The following is a 19,149-nucleotide window of genomic DNA, read 5'->3' as shown; positions in this document are numbered from 1 at the left end:
AGATATAAGGGGCCATTCTCCAAAGATGCAGACCTGAAAGGCAACAGGGATATGGGCTGTGAGTCTGCATAAGGATTGTCTTGACTTGCTATCATTATAAATATCACCTCAGGCCTTGTGCTGTGTTGATTAGATGCTGTGCTTTCGGGCAAACTGCATAGGTAGAGCACATTTTCAGCTGTCCAGAATATATTGCACAGAAACACACTGTATACCCTTTCCACATATTTCCAAACATGCAAACTGAAAATAGCCATAAGTTAATTATTGATCTCATGATTAACTTATTTGTGTCTGAGTGATATTTTCAAGATTAAACACACTACATTATAGGAAAGCTGCTATTGTGGTGTTGCCAAATATTGATCAGGAGTTTGTCTCCCTAATTAGGTCTAGTTTCAGATAAAAGGAAGAGCCTTGTTTTGAATAATCATGAACGCAAAGAGAGGGTATTCAAGAAGTTTCCAGTTCAGACAAGCACACTGATAACTGAGGGAAGGTCTTCACAGAGCAAGTATTAGCTTTTTTCATTGTTATTCTCTTTTTCTTGTGGAAAAATTCCAGTAAAGGCTAAGCATGTAGGATCTTGGTAAGGATCTCAATGAAAATATTAAATAATTGCAGGAGAAGTTTGCAAATACTATCTATAGTGAAAAATATCAATAGCAACCAGTTTTCCATAAACGTTAGGAAACATCCAAGCATTGTAAATTGATTTCGTTATAGAATGATATCTATAGCTAAACTGAGAATACAGGTCTCACTTTAAAACAAGAGAACGCATTTTTGTAAATCAGAGGAAAAAAATGCTGAAATCATTATTAGAAACTAGGAACATGAGTTCTCAGCACACATGAAGGCCAAGATCAAATGTGATCCTTGTAAAAATAAAAATGAGAGTTTGAGTAAAGGACTGTATTAATAGGACCTCAGTGACAAATCCATATCCTATTCCAGAGTTTACACTTTTAAAAGGATAATGATAAATGGTAAGGTTGAAAAAAGCCTTGCAAAGATGAATCATAGTCTGGAAAGCCTTGTAGTAAGAGACTAAGGAAACAGAATCTAATTATCTCAACAATAAGAAGGTTAGAAGGTTGACTAATAATGATCTGTAAAGTATGTAAGTTCTAAAAAAGAAGTTAATACTAAAAGGCTCTTTAATTCAATAGACAAATCCAAAGTGAAGTTCAATTCTGTAGGAATGCAAGTCAGGAATGTAAGTTTGAAAGTGAGAATAATTAGGCACTGGTAAAATTTACTCAGATGTTGTGGAATTGAAAACTTTTAATTATTTTATTTTTTTATTATTATTATTTTTAAGGAAAAACTCACATACTTTAGTTCAACAGCAAATAGATGACTTTATGGAAAAAAAACCCAACCAACTGACAAAAAAACAACGAAAAAAAGAAAACCAAAAAACCAAACCAAAACCAAAGAAGCAAACCTGACAATTAAAAAACAAACTGATGAAGCACTTAAGCTGAAATTATATGAAAGATCTCTGTAGACAATTATAATGGTCTCTTCTAGCTTTGACTTTACAGAAGGATGTCCAGAGCCCAGCAAGAGTTTCCACTCTTATAGGACTGAAACACTGGCTCTGTTAAAGTCAATATCTGTAACCCCTTTATGAAACTTAAGGTTGCATCTCAGGAAGGGTATAACGACAAATTTCTGTATTTTGCTCCCTAAAAAAAAAGGACCTAAATATATAAAGTGAACTTTCTGTGCTATTATCCACATCTACAGTATTTTGGGGGTTGGACCTTTCTCAGAAGGAGAAAACAACACTTAAAGTTTTAGTAAAAAATGCTAAGGAAAAGGTAATTCCCTTCCCTTCTGTTATACTTTCTTGCTACAGAAAAAAATTGTGGAAATTTCACTATGATTGAACATGGGAGATTAAATCATGCCTCAGTTTGACTGACACACAAAAAGAAGTTGCACAGGATGGAACCCAGGAGAGTTTGGCCTGTCTTCAGTCAGACTGCCAGTATTGTGATTTCTTTAGATTTCACCGTTTACAAGTCGAGTTGAGTTGGGTTAATACTATAACACAATGCCTCCTTGTAAGAAGATACAGTGTTACTTAGCAAGTGGCATTCTTCTCTCTGAATGATTGCTCCTGGGCTCCTGCTTGCTGTTATAAAATATGCAGTGGATTGCTGCAGATAACCTCCCAGATAAGCCACAGCTTCCAACTGTACATTTAGCTTTTTGAAAGTTGTAAGAGGAGATGAGTACATCCCACTGTTCTGAGCAAACACCTTTCACTAAAATCCTTGGATTGCCTACTTGTGTAGAGTCTGCGGAAAGTTTAGCTTTATTGCTGTGTTTGAGAATATTTGGTTCACAGTTGCAACCACTAGTTGCAAATATTAGATATAATCCTTTTGTAACCTGCAATAAATTGCCTTCTGATATTACAACACAGGTGGGAGATCATTATTCAGATTAACTAGTGTATACTTTAATATCCTCCAAATTTATCTTGTAAAATACATGACATACTCATCAAAATAAAGACTGTCCTGCAAAATTTGGGACAGATGGCAGTGCAAGATGACATCTTTTCTAAATGTGTCAAAATGTTCACTCATATGATTGGTTGCACATTCTGCGTGAGTTATTAAAATGACAAAAGCAGTAGAATTCACTTTCATGAACACCTGCTGTTAAGAGTCACTTAAAATAATGCAAAACATATAATTAAGGAATATAAAAATAATTATTTCACTGACAAATAAGTTAACAGTTTAACGTAGCTATTGCATTGCTTCAAATGTTTTAAGTGAGTGAATTACACCTGTACTTAGATTTACAACATTCAAAACCAGAACATGCCTTCCTAAATGATACCGAATGAATACCATATAACAAAACACTATATAAGCACAGACACACAACAGGCCTACTGTTGTCTGCTAGATGGTATCTTTAGATCAGATAGTATATATTCCTTTACCACTTGAAACAGGAGAACATAGAAGTAATTGATAAGCCAAATATCACAGCCAGAACTCAGATTTGAGAAAACAAAGCACTATCTGCTCTCTTCTGAGGATCTGACATTGTGGTAGAAGCAAAGCATCTAGAAAAGAATAGCTTCTGATTTATTTTGTCCTTTCCTTCAGCATGTGAAAATGTCAGAGACTCAGCTTATGAAGTGTAATAGAAGTCTTGTGTCAGGAAGTCTCCTCAAGACATGAATATGATTTTTGCTTCAAATTATGGAAAGATCTTCAAGACCTCTTTGTTCTCTGTTTTGTTCTCATAGAAATCAGCCAGTCCTCACCTGATCTCAGTGCAGGGTCTTGCGCTCTGGGTAATGTTAAGTGCTGTTATTAAACCCATTAAAGCAACATGCTGTGGAGTGAAACAAGGTGCATCTGTTGGAGGCCTGAGCACATACTTGCTACACCACCCTCAGTCTGAAATTATACATGGGAAGTGAACTGGAGACCCTGCGTTGTAGTACTTAGCAATAACCACAGGCCCTCCTCTTCAGCCCTTACACTTGACCTTCACAACAGTGGTTAGCTAACTAAAATAGGGACATTAAATAACTGGTCTCTTTGTGGGGAAAAAACAACAACAAAAAAAATCAACCAAAGCGAAATCAACCAAAACCACCACCAACCCCCAAAATCTAACACACAAAAACCCCAACCATAACTGAAATAAAATGACTGGACACTGGGCAAATGTCTACTTTGTTATTTTTTTGTATGGGAGGAAAGGCAACAGGAACAAAACGCTTCAGTGGCTGGTATGCAATTATACTGTTAGCTGCTTGCAGATGCATCTTGGGGAACATGGTAACGACAGCCTGGTACTGTAGAGGCTGCAGCTTTCAAGGGTTAACAGAGACCGCACTTGCTGAACGCGATCCCGGAGTAAGGAGAGCGACAGCCTAAACTGCGTGATTCCCCCCCGGCATCGACACCCGCACACCGGCACACTCACCCCGCGGTGTGCACAGGCCCCCTCCCCGGGCGGCCGGCGCCGGCGGCCGATCCCCGCTCCCCGGGGCTGCGGCGCTCCCGGGCCGGGGCTGAGGATGGAGACGGGGTTTCTGTAGCGATGGGGCCGGCGGCGGGGAGCCATTGGCTGCTGGCTTCGCAAATTTCATTCAGTTTGGTCCAATCGCAGGAGGAGAGCGCCTGGTACAGCCTCGACCTCTCCCCCCACCCGCTCTTCCCCCCCTCCCTCTCCCCCCTCTCCCTCCCAGCTCGCCTCGCCTTGCAGATCAGTCTCTCCCGGCTCGGTTTCTCTGCATAGGCAATCACGGCTCCGGCTCGCAGATCCAACTCTCACTCTCGCACTGATTGCAATGAATTTTCTGCCCGAATGTAGGTCTCTTACAACCGAGAGCACGAGTTTCCTCCAATTCCAGTGCTGCTGTCTTTCTTGTCGTTATTTTTAATTTTTCATTCGCTCCCCCCCCCACCCCCCCCTTCGTCGTCGTTGCATTCCTTTGGAGAAGGGAATCGCGTTGGATTCCAAAAACAAGAGCAGGAACCGTGTGTGAATAATCTCGGCTGCATGATAGCCCGAGAGGATTTCCTGAATCTGTGAAAAAGACCCCTGTGCTTCTGCATCTATTCCGGTGTTAAGGTAGGAGTGCTGGATTTGCCGTTCGAGTGCTCATTTTCGTTTTTCTCTGTTGCTTCCCCCTACCTTTCTTCTCTATTTTTTTTTTCCCCCGCGAGGGTGGGGGAGAGGGAGAGGTGTTGCAGTTGCTACTCTGGCAAAGGGCGAGCAGTTTGCTGCAGTCGTCTGTGCTTTTACTTTTCCCATCGTGATAAAGCGATACTTTCTTTCTGCCATCTCCACCATCATCTGCGATCTGGTTGTCACATATGCATATTTATGCAAATTTCTTCTTTTTTTTTTTTTTTTTTTTTTTTTTAATCCGCTCCGGTCTCGTCTCCTACATTGCCCTCTTGCACCATAATTTGTTTGTAGGCATTTTGCTGCAATCAGCTATTTGGAAAGGGTCTGGGGTTCTGTGTGAGATGTTTACAAAGTAGCTCTGCCTTACAGCCAAATAAACAGAAGAGTGTGGAGGAGAGGAGGGAAAAAATATCTGCAGTACAGGCAGCAAGGGAAAGAACGAAGCCACAGTTTCCTGCCAGCGCGGAGAGGAGCAGGAGCGGTACCTCATGCCCTGTGTGCGCCTCTGGTTATCGGGGAAACACAAAACCAACACATAGGGCTCTGGTTAACCACTTCCCTGGCCGCCTCCGCAACCACAGAGAGGCAGAAGGGAGACGGTGGTGGGGGGAGAAGGAGGGAGGCTGCTGCTCAGAGGAAATCTGTCTCTTTTTGGGTTAAGCGGTTCACCCGCTTTGACTAAAGCCGAACCGCGATGGTTCTTTTTGTTTCTTTCTCTCCCCCCCCCCCCCCTTTTTCTCACTGTGGGCTGAGGTAAAATGCCCGGTCCTATGGTGGGCATGGGTATCCGCACTCAGTGGAGCGGGGAACCAGCGCTGGGCAGAGCCAGCGTGCGCGGAGCCCTGGCGCGGGTTAATGAATGGAGAACGGGAGTAACAAGAAAGACAAAAAGGCACCACCATTGCTCCCCCCGAAGGCAGGCACCACCCTCCCCCCGCAACCCCAGCCCGACAGTAAATCGTCCCTCCGCACAGCCGGGGGGGCTGGCGGCGTGAGGCGCCGCCGCGGTTTGCCCCTTCCCCAAGGGAGAAGCCCCGCAGCCCCCACCCACCGACCGGCACAGGCCCATCACACGGGTGGTGTTGGAACGGGGAGGGGGGGAAGCAGCGGAGGCGCCGGCAGTCACCGTTCAGCCCCAGCACCCCACACACGTTTGTGTGCGCTGGCGCGCAGGGCTCGGGGGGGGAAGGGGGCGCCCCCGGGCAGCGGCTGCGGCGTGGAGGGATGGCGGGGAACGGGCCCGTGCCGGTGCCCCGCGCGGGGGTGAGGGCAGGCGGCGGCGCGACCGGGACATCGGCCGGTTCGGGAGCGCGGCTTTTGGGGCGGGGGGGTGCGGTGGAAGAATGGAAGTTTGCGGAGAACGCGGGTGCAGCAGGGGCGGAGCGCGGCCGCCAGGTGGCGCTGCGGCGCCTTCCAGCAGAGCCGCCACCTTCCGCACCGCGGGGGTTGTCCCGCGTCCGCCGCTGGGTCCCGCCGTTGTGTCCCGCCGTTGTTGGGGCGGGTCGGCCGCGTTAGGGTCGGGGGTTTGGTTCTGTGTCCGCGTTGGGGTGGGGGTGAGCGCTTGGAGAGGGGAAAACATCCGGAGGGGAGGTGGGGGCGCAGAATTTCCCCTGCCCCAGGCCCGGCCGGGCTGCAGCAGGGAGCAGGGACGTGTGATAGCTGCGTGAACTGGTGGTGGTGCGGGGTGCCTGTGGTCAGCGTTTGGGTCGGAGGCAAAATGCGTGGTGGGACTTTCTGCAAGTTACTGTGGTAAGGGTGGCAGAAAAAGGTGTGTAAGTTTAGACGTTTTGTGTTTAAAAAAAACACAGAGGACAAAAAAAGGAAAAAAAAAGAAAAAAATAGAAAAAAGGAAAGTAAAAAGAAAAGAAAATGAAAAGAAAAAGGAAAGGAAAAGAGAGCTCTTTAGCCATGTTTGATCTGTGTTGAAAGCAAATGTAAAATTCTAGACTGACTTTTTGTTTTTAAATGATTGATAATGTTAAGGGGATACATGCACATGTTTAGAAGTAGGTGATCAGATGGCAAAGCTTAACTGGATGAATTTACAAGCAGTTACGCTAGAATGGAAATCTCTGATATTTTTATCCTCCCAAGCCATAAATATAACTGCTAATTTAGATATCTCATTAAATGGAAGGGCAGTAGTCCGCATCCCATGGGACACAAGTTTAATAATTATCAAATGGATAAATCCTGTCAACATCAAAGAAATAAACTGTCACCCTAAGAAAAGAAGTAATCATATCCACTGATGGCAATTCCTAGATAACACAACTCTGCTTTATAAAACTGAGCAGATTTGTATATCAAATGAACCTTGAATTTTGTTTTGATTTTGCTTACAACATATGCATTTGATATTCTAACTATTAATATTACCTATGTGGGCTTCTATACAGGTAGCATCCGTACAGATGTGTGTTAAGGCAGGACATCTGAAATATTTTTGCCTATACTACTGAGTAGAAGGCTGCATGGATTGTCTTATGAGTCATATTCCAGTGAAAGATTAAAGACTGAGAACATGAAAACATGACGTGCTGTTTCTGGTAACTCAAACCAACAAGATCTATGATGGCATGCAATTTTCTCTGAACAATATAAAATGAAATGTAGTTGTGTCCTACTCATTTTTATAATCTTGGAAGTATTACCCGTTTGTGTGTAAGTACACCTGTTGTTGCTCTCTAGTCATAGGTCTGGAAATCATATAGGTGAAATTACTGTTGGTGTGCTGTGTGCTTCTACAACCTATTAAGTTGTACCAGATACTAAAACTGAAATTCAGTTTGGCATCCAAAATGTCTTGGTCCTCAAGAGGATTCTAATTCAAAGCCAATTCAAAATTATTTTTTTTATTATTTTTTTTCTTCATTTACTTTAGTGGCCTTTAGGTTTGGTCTCTACTGGAGAGCATTTGTGTAGACAAGAAAATACATGTTTTCTTCCTCCTGCATTTCTGGAGGGAGTGAATACTTGCCTAGTATTTTTTTTTAAATGCAGTGCTGCATCATAGACATGTTGATCGTAAATTCAAAAATTCCTAATGTTTGTTCTTGATCATCAAAACCCAGTGGTCAGTGGTGAAGTGTCATTTCTTTTAAAGGTATCACAATGCAAGCAAACAAAACCAGGCCTCATAGTGTAAATGAAACAGGCCAACTGGGTCAAAGTAAGACAAGTGGCAAAACCAGTAGGTTTACTGGAGATGCCGTGCTAGCCTGTCTATTTTATATTCTTTCAAATACTTTATCTTTTTAGCTGATCCTATTTTCTTGGGCAGATCATTCACCTGACAATTCCTAATAGGCATCCTTCAGCTGAAGACCTGTCGTACAGAGATGAAGGCAAGAGTCAGAAAGAAAAACTGTTTTAACTGAAGCTTTGTGTAAAAGATACCATATAGAAACAAAGATTTGGTTTTTTGTTGTTTTTTTTTTGGTTTGGTGGGGTTTTTTTGTTTGTTTGGTTTTTTTTTGACAAAAGAGTGATTCAAGGAACATTTACTGTCTGCTGCATAGAGGTTTGCACATTTGTTTTTGACAGGTTCTCAATGCAGCCTCCTCTTGGCCTTTCAAACACGCATGATGCTATTTGATGGCTGAATCACATAGTGTAAAGAACAGCTCCACCTGGGTGGGACAGGAATAAGCATCATGCTATAACCAGCATATAATTTAGTCATTCTGTCACTTGAAGACTTGTCATTGAAAAGATTCAGGATCTTTGCTGCACGTGTAAGGTTGGTTAGTTATATGCACTGAATCATAAGGCTGTGAGTCTTTAAAAGAAACCAAAACCTAATAGAAAAACCCAAACTTAAACGTAAGCTGCACAAATCGATGTAAGTATCTCATGTATAGCTGCAGCTATCCTCTATCATAGTTCAACTCAGGTACTTTAAAGCAATGTTTGTAAAGCATTTCTGCTGTGGGTGATTTTGATCCTCACACCTGACAGGGTTATGTACTCTGTCAACTTTTAATAGTGCTGTACTTCTCATTATATTTACTTTAGTAGTTCCCATACTGGATTTGAAGAGGAAAAAACCAAAAACCCAAACAAAAAGAAACTAAAACCCCACACCAGTTAGAACTCCTCAAACAACAAAGAAAAACAACCCAACTTGCTGTTTAGCGGAGCTGTTTTTTTTTTTCCAGTACTCTTGGAAAAAATATTTGCAGTGAGATAGGGCACAATGCTAATTGACTTCAAACAACTTGAAATGGATATAAAGGTAGAGAAGATAAAATTGAAAAAATGATTAATAGCTTGCAGTACTTTATTTAAATTTAAAGGTCGAAAATTATTCTGGAAGATGTTACAGGCACACTGTCCCCATGTAAAGTAATGGGGATGAATTCTGATATTAAAAATAAGCTGTGTATGAAGCAGGTTACTTTATGTCTTGCATGCATATGTTGCATGAAGACCTGAATAGAAGCAGCCCATGTAGAACACTGGCTTTTCATGTGTGATCTGCAGTAGGGCTTTAGCAGTGGCATGGCTAATTCAAGCCAGCTGCATGATCTCTAGCTAGGAATGCTCAGATTTGTACTCTAATAATCTAAAAATAAATTGTAGTCACAATGCATGATTCTTCCTTTTGTCTGTCTTCTGTGCCGAGCCCACACACCCCTCAATGTCATAGGATGTATTTCATTAAGTGTATGCTTCTGACTAGCTTCCGTAGAGGGTTAGGGTTTTCTATGCTTGTCTGTCTTTTGTTATTTATGTGCTCACTGAGATTGGCAACTTGATGGGGAGGCTGAGCCTTTCAGGAGAGGTAAGCCTTGAAAATGAACCACAGTCTTAGTAATTATGCAGTGGTTGTTACGATTTCATATATAGAATGAATTAGCTCATTTTTATATACTTGTATATAAATTTAAATTAATAAAAAATATTGAGATTTGGTTACACAAATAGAGACTAAGCCAGTTCAATATTTCACCATAATAGATGACAGATAAAATATTAGTGGCATGATTTGATGGTAGCAAACTTCCATCTAGCAGTATCTTTTGAATTTCCATCTGTTGAATGCCGTAGACAAAAAATTATAGCCTGCTATTTCTCAGTGCAAATAAGTCCAGAAGCAGGACATTTCTCTTGTCCTCCAAATGGAGGTAGTCACTGTCATCTAAGAGAGGTCTAGTACAGCCAGAAGTGGAAGAGGATAATAGGTAAGGTTTCTGTCCCTAGGTGTTGCTTGAAGTGTTATAATGGCTTGATTATTTCGGAAATGCCTGTTGCTGCAGTGTCTGGGTCAGTAGTCACAGGCCCAGTACAGACCTGGAAGGAACAGGTTTTCAAACTCTTGGGACCGTGCTCTGTAGTGTTGCTGTCAAGTTAGCGGTCTTTCCAAGACTGACCAGCCATATCGATCAGTGCCATCATGTGGTGATCTTGTGATACTGTTGCCGGACATCACTGGGTTGGAGGTCAAGTTTCTTTATGTTTTAAAGTCAGTTTGGATCACAGTTTAATGGCAACAAGTCTTCTTTTTTTTTTAAAAAAAAAAAGTGTTTAGAAACACTATGGAGAGGACTAAAAAAAATTCAATTACATTTTCTCTTACAGGATTTCTTTTATGCTTTTGAACTCTAGTGAAAAATGAGTTAATGAACTTCAATAACACTTTTGTTTGGAGGTTTTTTTTTCCAAAACAGACTGTGCAGTATTTAGTTCCAAATACCTATTTGTTCTATTCTAATAAACAGGTACTACATTATGTGTCCTACTTCTGACTTCTGATACGTAAAAGCCCTACTTCTATCCACCCAAATGTAATAAAACAAGGGCAGAGCTGATTGATAGCCTCATTTTTAGATAAAGAATCTGGAATGGAACCAGATTCTTAGTGTTTTATTTCTGTATCTTCATTTTGTACTGACTTCTGTAGTCCTGATTTTAGAATTTTTTAAGTTTTCCATAAATCTTAATCTTGCAAAGTAGATGTGCTAGTCAGTTTTCTTTTCTAATAAATAAAGTTCTTTGCAGACCTTATGCAGTCCTCTGCTATTAAAACCAGCAAGGAATTACTCAAAATTTATCAATAGTACAGTTATAAATCTAAAACTATTTTTTTCTGCTAATAAATAAACTTTTTTCTTTTTTTTTTTTCTCCTTTCTGCTACTCTACTGACTTTGCTCCACCAGTCTGTATCACTTAGTAGTCAAATATCTCTTTCTGGCATTTGGGCATACACAGATCAAAGTATCAGAAAATTATACAGGGAATATATTTATGCTTTGAGATATGATTTTACCTTTTTCTGATCTACTGTGAATGATTTCCAGATCTGTCTTTTCAAATAAACAAAATCAGTGTATTGTTCATACAGGGCCATATAACATATAAGCCATATGCCTAATGTACAATATATTTTTACTTATTTTCTTATTGGATCTAAGCATAGAACATTAACAGACTTGTGTAATAGGACTGAGATTAACAGCCCATTGACAGATTGGTGTCATGGGACCAGGTCTTGCTGAATTTAGTGCAAAGAGTACTGTTTTAAAAGGCTTTTGGTCAGGTCCTAAGAGTAGGTAGTATTTGGATAGAATTATATGGAGTATTTGCATAGAACTGGCAGTGTCATACCGCTTAGAAGTTTTCTCCCAACTTTATGGTAAGTTGTGCTGATGAAATTGCCATCAAACTTTTGTTTGAAAAGTAAAAAAGGAAGCAGTAGGCTCTGAAAAATAGGTACATCTGCATCTCTTTATTGAAAAGCTTCTTACAGGTGTGAATGATAACGTGCACTAGAGAAGTATCCTAGATGATAAATGATCATGTAGTGTCTCAACTCGTGCTCTGTTGGTGACTGTTTATAAAATAGAGGCTTGTTACTATCTGTGATTTCTCCCTGAAGTTTCTTGGATTTGCTTTTCAACAGAAGCTGGGTACGTGCTAGTAACCAAACTGATGTAGTACACACATCCAGTTTGTACACATTTTCATGCAGTCATCTGGTTAGCTGTGGTTGTGCTGATGAGAGTTTTTGCCTTATCTCAAAAGTAGCTTTGTAATATTGTTATCTCCCTGGATGTTCAGTTGTACTGGTTTTGGATCATAGATGTCAATATTATCTTATAGGCAGTTGTGACAAAAAAGGGCAAAAATTCTCTCCTGGATTCCAGAGGAATTATGTAAGAAAAGATGAAGCCCACATGAATCCTTGGTACATCTGCCATTACCGAAACTCTGAAGTTTGTATAGTAAGACTGTATCTGGATTTCATGGGGTGTCTCAGGCAAATGAAAAATGTTGATAGCAGTGACTACAGAAGCAGAATAGTGACTTATTGCTGTATGAAATGTACTGATCACCCAAACTTTAGAGCAGATGGTTCAAGGCAGTATTTCAAGGCAACATTCATTAGTCAGTGTTGCTTCTCAGTCAGGTACACAGTCACTGATTTGCTGGCTGGATTCTCCCAAGCCAAATACATCTCTATCGCTAATGTAATTATTATAATGTCTGCCTACTGCATTTTACATCATATACATGAAAGTAAAGATAAGTTCTCAGTACACAATGGCATGAGGGGAAGTAGAACTTTCTGCAAATTATGCACAGCTGGACAGACTAACTGGGGTACCCAAGGCTGTGAATTTGTATTAACATAGCCAGCAGTAGGTCTGCTGCCCAAATTAGATATGTTCAATGTGTATAGATTCCAGTGTGCAGGTGGTGAATTGGGGGACAGATGATGTAGATCCACTGTTTTTGACAGATTAAATAATAGCAAGTGGCACAACTGGAAATTAATTGTGGAGCTGGAGCACATCTCCTTAGGGAAGAGCTAGCATATTCATTTCATGCTCACTGTGATAATACTTTGCTTTAGTTCAGGTGCACAAGTTACAGTGCATGATAGATGGACTTAGTGCTTCAGTTTAAACAGGTTAACAGTTATTAAGAAAACACAGAAAACACACTTCTTCATTTAATATTACGTTTGTTATGTCTTTTCTCCCCCCCCCCCCCCGCCTCCCCCCAAGGTCTTGTAGCTGAACCGTGTTCGAATTACGTTTTTTGATGATAAATGCTTACTGTTTATATTGGTTTGATATCATCTCTACATAGAGGTGATGTTTCGGATGCAGTGCCTTAGGAATTTGATAATGTAGGCCAGATAGTACTTACATTTAAAGAACAGAGTACATTACTAGGGCCAGTAATATTTTTATACTACTGGACTGTGAAAGGCATGCTGCATTGATTTGTCTGCTCTAATCTGGTAAAGAGGTTATACGTTGCTGAAATGTAGCAGGTTAATGTGCAGTTATCACGTACCATTATCTTACATTGAGTTGTTATGGACATAGAGTGGCACGCAAGCACAAGCAAGAGTAGTTAGTTCCCTGCTAGAAGAGCTGGCCCATCTTAATTTGCACTCTAGTGTAGCAAATACCTATTTCTCCTTGGAATTGTCAGTCTGTATTTTTATTTCCCTTGGAAATAAGAAGTTGTAGTGAACTGTCCTCCTGCTCAAATCTGTCTTGTCTAAGAGCATTGGCTTCATAAGACTGAAATTAGAACATACAGTTAGGATCTCTCATTTTCTCTACTTCTGCCTTTCCTGCAAAGTTTTTCATTTGTTTGTTTGTCTGTTTGTTTTTTCTTTTCCTGTAACTTCGTAATTTGTCTGAGCATCCCAGATCTTTTGAAGTGCTTTTTGTTCATGACTTATTAAGCGTGTAATACTGGTTAGTATGATGACAATGGCTTCAACAGCTAAATCAGAAACTCCATTACCTCTTGGCAATTTGCATTAGAAGTTCTGTTATGCTGAATTTGAGTGCCTTTTGTGAAGGATTTCTTGTTCTGGCAATAGAAATTACATTAGCAATGTAGAAGTTATATTAGCAATGCTGTAGGAAGGATAGGAGATGGGAGCAGTTGTAATGGTGTTGAATTCTCTTAGCTCTTAGCTAGATAAGAATGGAAAACTAGATGGAACTTGCATTTGGTATACAAGTAAATGATCACTGGACCATAACACTCACAGAAATATCCTTCTGTGGTAGGTTTTAGTTTTTCTTTGCCCCTAGAGGGTGACCATTTAGTTAGGCTTGATAGTGCACTGCTTTCTGGAACTAGTTGGAGCTGGTTTATTCAAGAGGAACCAAAATAGTGTGTAGCTGAAGTGTGTGTAGCTGAAGAAGATACTGTCTGGAGCCAGAGGTGTCAATAACGATGGTGGAGAGATGGTCCAGTTCCATTTTGGAAGAAAATTGATGGATTTGTTAACAGCAGTGATAGCATTTGTAACACCACTTCTACCTCATAAGGCTGAAATCTAAGCATTAATTATGTCTAAAATAAGTCAACTGCATATTTTAGTTCTCATCTTTTCCTCTGTGCAAGATGAGGATGCTTCTTCAATGGCCAAACCCCTTGTTCTCTTATTCAGCATCCTTAACTTGTGGTGTTTTCCTTCCCTTCTCATTGCCTCAAGGTGAACATCCTCGTCAGAGACTGCAAACAAGCAGTGAGATGTAGACAGATTATCAGTTTTAGAAGAAGGATAATGTGATTAGCTTTCACAAAAAAGAATAATAATGGAGTGAGTGGGAGGAGGTAAGAAGTCACTTGCAGTTTCAGTAGATTCTCAAAACAAATACAGGTTGCTCACTAAAGAAACAAAACGAGAATATAAGGATAGGAGTGACGGGTTGGCTGTTGAAGACAGCAGGCAAAGCGTGGAGAATAGAGTAGTGAGAGGAGTGGCAGTTCAAATACTGGATACTTGAGAGCTTGCAATAGTGGGATATGAGTCAAGGCAGACCTACAAGAGGAGGCAGTGCTTTTGGACATGATAGTTTTGTTTAGTCTGAGGGGGTGCAATATTTTAAAAGGAAATTCACTATATGCGTCAAGGTGAAATACGATTCTTAGTATCCTTGCTCTGTAGGGACATAGATTATAGTCTTTGAAACTGAGTTGGTTTTCTTCTGAATAATCTTTTAAAATTTTGTTGTTTTTTTGTCCAAGTAAAGCATTTACTAAAATATCACCTTTCTTTTTCTTAAGGAAATCATACCCAGTTGTATCATCACTGAATATATATCTGTTATATATATCTGTTTTGGATTGTTTGTTTAGTTTTATCCTTTTTTTCCAAAGAATCATAATAAATCATATTTGATGTTTAGTTTCAAGTATATGGCTTTTGTTTTGTGCTCTTTTTTTTTTTTCTTTTTTTTTTTTTTAATTTGTTGGTTTGATTTTTTTTTTTCCCAGTATGGCAAATTCTACTGTTAACCTGAAATTCCTCAGAGAAATTAGTCTTGCAAAGAACTGCATGCAGAACGTGGTAAAAAAATTACCTAGCATTATATAAAGCCAGGCTTGGCAAAGTACGTGGGTTTTGATGGTTCTGTCACTGGTTAATGGAGGGGGGAGAGGAAGAAAAGTAGAGTAAAATATATCTTCATCCTACTCATATACATCACTCAAAGATGTTAATATAATAGTTGATGAAAAGTCTGTGTAGGGGCTGCTGTACCATTACTTCATATCTAAGTTATATTCCATAGTTACAAATTTTTCTCTGATCACTTTTTAAAACAAAATCATATTGATGTAGCTCTGCCTAGCCCAAAATACCATCTTTTAAAATAGTAGATCTTTGGTGAGAAATAAAACAGGCAGAAGAAATCAGTTTTTCCTCAGAGTAGACCTTCTTTTTGTGTCCTTAATAAGCAAGTTTCCCCTATACTTATAAATGAACGTAATGTATACATCATCACTTTTAAGAGCCATTTTTCTTCACTTGCTGTGAGCTGTACATTTAAAAGATTGCAAGCATAAGATCTCACTAACACTGTTTTAATTCTGGTTTATACCATTGTCTTCAGTGGAACTGTGCCTAATATTTGAGTGTTTAGAAGTATTAATTTAGTGCTTAAAAAGAGAGTCAGGTTCCGGGATTCTTCTCCTCCTTCTGCAGCTAACATCTCATGATTTAATGTATTAATTTGGCAGAGGTCCCTTTTCAGCTAAGAAGAACTTGTTCTCTGTGGAGTAAATTGTTTACCAGCCATCCGTATATGTTTCCCTGAATGAATATGGGTGAAATGGTCCATCACAAATTCATGTAACTGCATTAACTGTCTTGACATGGTGACTCTGAAAAGATAAGACAAGGATGGAGGTGAATGACAGGAGGTGGTGAAAATGAGATTCTTGAACATGACACACATTTTACTATGTGTAAAGAGGCTTAAAACCTAAGTGATTTTTAGAGATAAAATTATCTTTTAAATTTATTTTTCACCTTTAGATGATTCTTGTTAAACAGGAAGATTTTTTTTAATCAGAATTTAAATTCAGGTGTAAATGTTTTAAATTATGAAACCATGCTAACTTCTAGTATGTGCTCAGATTTTGTGTTTAGACAGATAGAATTTTCATGTACAGGAAGGTGAAAAATCAAATGGAAGAGGAAAAAGAAGCTACTACAGCCTACTTTATTACCTTATAGCAATTCCTTTTTCCGCTCTGACACACACCAGGATTGATTATTTATAGTACATACTTCCTATGAATAAATAAGCACTGAATTTTATGTAAGAAGATGTCTCAGCCCAGAAGCAGTTTTCTGGAGAAGACTGAGAAAGAGTTTGGCTGAAGAGCTCAGTTTTTTGTAGAACAGTGTTTTGTCTTTATTTGCAAAAACAAACATTTTTTTACACACACACAAAAAAAAAAAGGATAGGTTAGAAAAGACAAAGAATCTAGACTTTGTCTAGACTGTTACATGCTTTCCAGAGTCTTTCATATATCTTTGAGAGTAGTTGGTTGTTATTTTTTGTTTTGGTATTTGTTTTGTGTTGTTTGTTGGTTTTTGTTTTTTTTGGGGGGGGGGGGGAGAAGGGGGAGCAAAGGAATGAATTTTTTTGGGAGTTTCTTGGTTTTTCTTCTTTTTTTGTTTGTTTGTTTAGGTTTGATTTGGGTTATGTTCCATAGGAGGGGAAATAGTTTTCAGGTATCTAGACTGAAAAAAAACCCACATGCAACACCAGTCAATCCTGCTTCAGAAATGCACAAGATGGCTACTTTGGGAAAGAGGGGAGAAGGTGAGAATATGATACAGAATCGGGATGTACCTCCAGCACTCAGACTGGGAAATGCTTCTGGGTTCTCTGATCTGGATGTAACTAAAGTCATGCCAGGAGTCACTTTGGCCTACCCACCATGATTTTGGTTGCCTTCAGTTCTTTTCTTTGTCCTGGGCTGGCAACCTAGAGACGTAGGAAAGAATTCTCATTCTAAAGTTTTGTAAGTATTTTTACAGAAAGAATGTTGGGTCAGGCTTACATACACAAGGTTTTATTAGCATAGACAAATGATGAATGTTACTTTAGCCAGAAAAAACAAACGAAACAGAAAACAAATGGGAAGGAGGTAAGAAAAGGGCAGACTCTTCCCAGTGGCAGGCCAGGAAAAGCAGTGGCAGTGGTGAGGGGTTCCAGATGAGTATTTTTCCCTGGGCTTTTGCTCTGATGCAGAAGGTGGAAACAGCTAAGATGACTAAGTTGATGTTTTTGTTTTTTTTTTTCCCATGCTTCTTCCCTCACACTTTGTACAACAGACCATGTGAAAATTACCACTGGTTGTTTCAGTTCTTTATTCTGTAAGTGCTGATTGTAATCCAGTAATTTTTACGTTCAAGTGTTGCATGTTGGTTATTAAAATTAATTATTGGACAATATTTATTAAGCATTTGTCGTGGTTTAAACCCAGTCAGGCAACTCGTTCACTCACTTCCTCCCCTCCTTGCCCTCCCCCTACTCCCGGAGGGACGGATAGGAGAATCAAAAAGAATGCAACTCCCATGGGTTGAGATAAGAACAGTTTAGTAACTAAGGTATAACACAAATCACTACTGCTACTACCAATAATAACAATGATAAAGGAAATAACAAGGGAAGAGAATACATCACCTCACCACCAGCCAACTGATAACTCGCCCCCCCCAGCCCGACCAAGCACTGACTGATACCTCCTCCAACCCTGCAGACCCCCAGCCCTTCCGGCTAACCCCCATTTATATCCTGGGCATGACGTGCTGTGGTATGGAATACCTCTTTGGTCAGTTTGGGTCAGGTGTCCTGTCTCTGCTTCCTCCCGGCTTCCCCTCCTCCCTGGCAGAGTATGAGGCTCACAAAGTCCTTGGCCAAACCAAAATATCCTTGTTATCAGCTCTGTTCCCAGGCCGAAAGTCAAAACACAGCACTGTACCAGCTACCAAGAAGGAGAAAAATGACTGCTACTGCTGAACCCAGGACAGTATTTAAATCAATATTATCTGTTTTGCGGTGTACCATATTTTGATTATCCTTAATATAAACTAAAATCTGCAAAACAAAAGGTAAGGAAAGCTCATGTGTGAGGGTGTGCAAAAGAGGGACCATTCTCAGTATAGTGGTGGCTGTTTCCATGAGTGCCTGCCATAGTGAAACTGTTGGGATTTGCAGTTGCAAGACTGTGAAAATAACAGCACGACCTAGAGTTTGAGAGCAAAGGAAAAAGAAAAATGCTGCTATGGAGTCTCTGGAAAACACTGCTGCAGTGTCTTAGGGGAAAGCTTAGAGCTGTGAATCGCAGACCCTTGGCATTACCAGGACTTGGGTGCTAGCATACTCAAGGCAACAGCATTCAGAAATCAAAAATTCTGCTTAGATCCCTGTCATTGTTTAAACCCAGTCAGGCAACTTGTTCACTCACTCCCAGTGAGTGGTGCTGGGCTGACAACAATCGAGGGCCCCCCCCCCCCCCGCCATGGGGCTCTCCCCTTCCGTACTCCCGGACGGGGCACGAGGGGTTGGGGAGAGTGAGTGAACAAGTTGCCTGACTGGGTTTAAACCACGACAGTTCTTTTTGGCGCCCAACTTGGGGCACGAGCGGTTGAGATAACGACAGATCTGACTGGATTAATAGTCATTCGTCACAATGCTGATTTGTTGGCTCTCAAGGTTTTTCCTCTTGATCTCACAGTTTCAGTATATCGTACCTTACTTCCATCCGGTATTTGCTGTATTAGTGTTTTTCAAGTGTGGGGCTTGGGCTAAGGTTTTTGTCCCATTGTACGTTATGGTAATGACTTGTAATACAATAGAATCATTGATCATGAAGCTGATCTGGCTTATGTTCCCAGTGTGGTCACCACCTTTATACTTTGGGAGGTATATAATAGAAGTGCTTAGGAATTGCACACCTTTTTTCTCCTTCTCAGGTGCTCAACCTGTGAAGGAGACATCCTTTTACCCTCCCAGTGGTCCCCCCAGACCATTTACATTTGAGAGTTTTGAATTTTTTGAATGGCCTTTTAATGCTGTTGAGACTTGTTTGCTGATGGTGATGGGAATCACCATGCTAGCACGCATACAGAGTGTGTTTTGCCCACGACTGATTTCAAGAGTTAAGCAGAGTCAGGTTTGGGTCTT

The 19,149-nt window shown here is 40.3% G+C and overlaps 1 protein-coding gene across 4 annotated transcripts in view; it reads left to right on the top strand.

The window, feature by feature from the left end:
- Nucleotides 1-4,193: 4,193 nt before the first annotated feature.
- The window catches only part of NLGN4X (neuroligin 4 X-linked), a 182,027-nt gene continuing 167,071 nt past the window's right edge, over nucleotides 4,194-19,149 (top strand). For 3 of the 4 annotated variants that reach the window (XM_061459849.1, XM_061459844.1, XM_061459845.1), the window contains exon 1: nucleotides 4,194-4,623. The gene's annotated coding sequence lies outside the window, so the exon portion shown is untranslated. The remainder of the gene's footprint in view (nucleotides 4,624-19,149) is intronic. The other variant, XM_061459848.1, reaches the window with a different exon arrangement.

Source organism: Pezoporus flaviventris, unplaced genomic scaffold (genome assembly GCF_033815535.1).
Source record: "Pezoporus flaviventris isolate CSIRO_AGI_PZ_B2104156 unplaced genomic scaffold, CSIRO_AGI_Pfla_v1 ptg000030l, whole genome shotgun sequence".
NCBI classification, from domain to species: Eukaryota; Metazoa; Chordata; class Aves; order Psittaciformes; family Psittacidae; genus Pezoporus; species Pezoporus flaviventris.
This window is presented reverse-complemented; position numbering and strand designations above follow the sequence as displayed.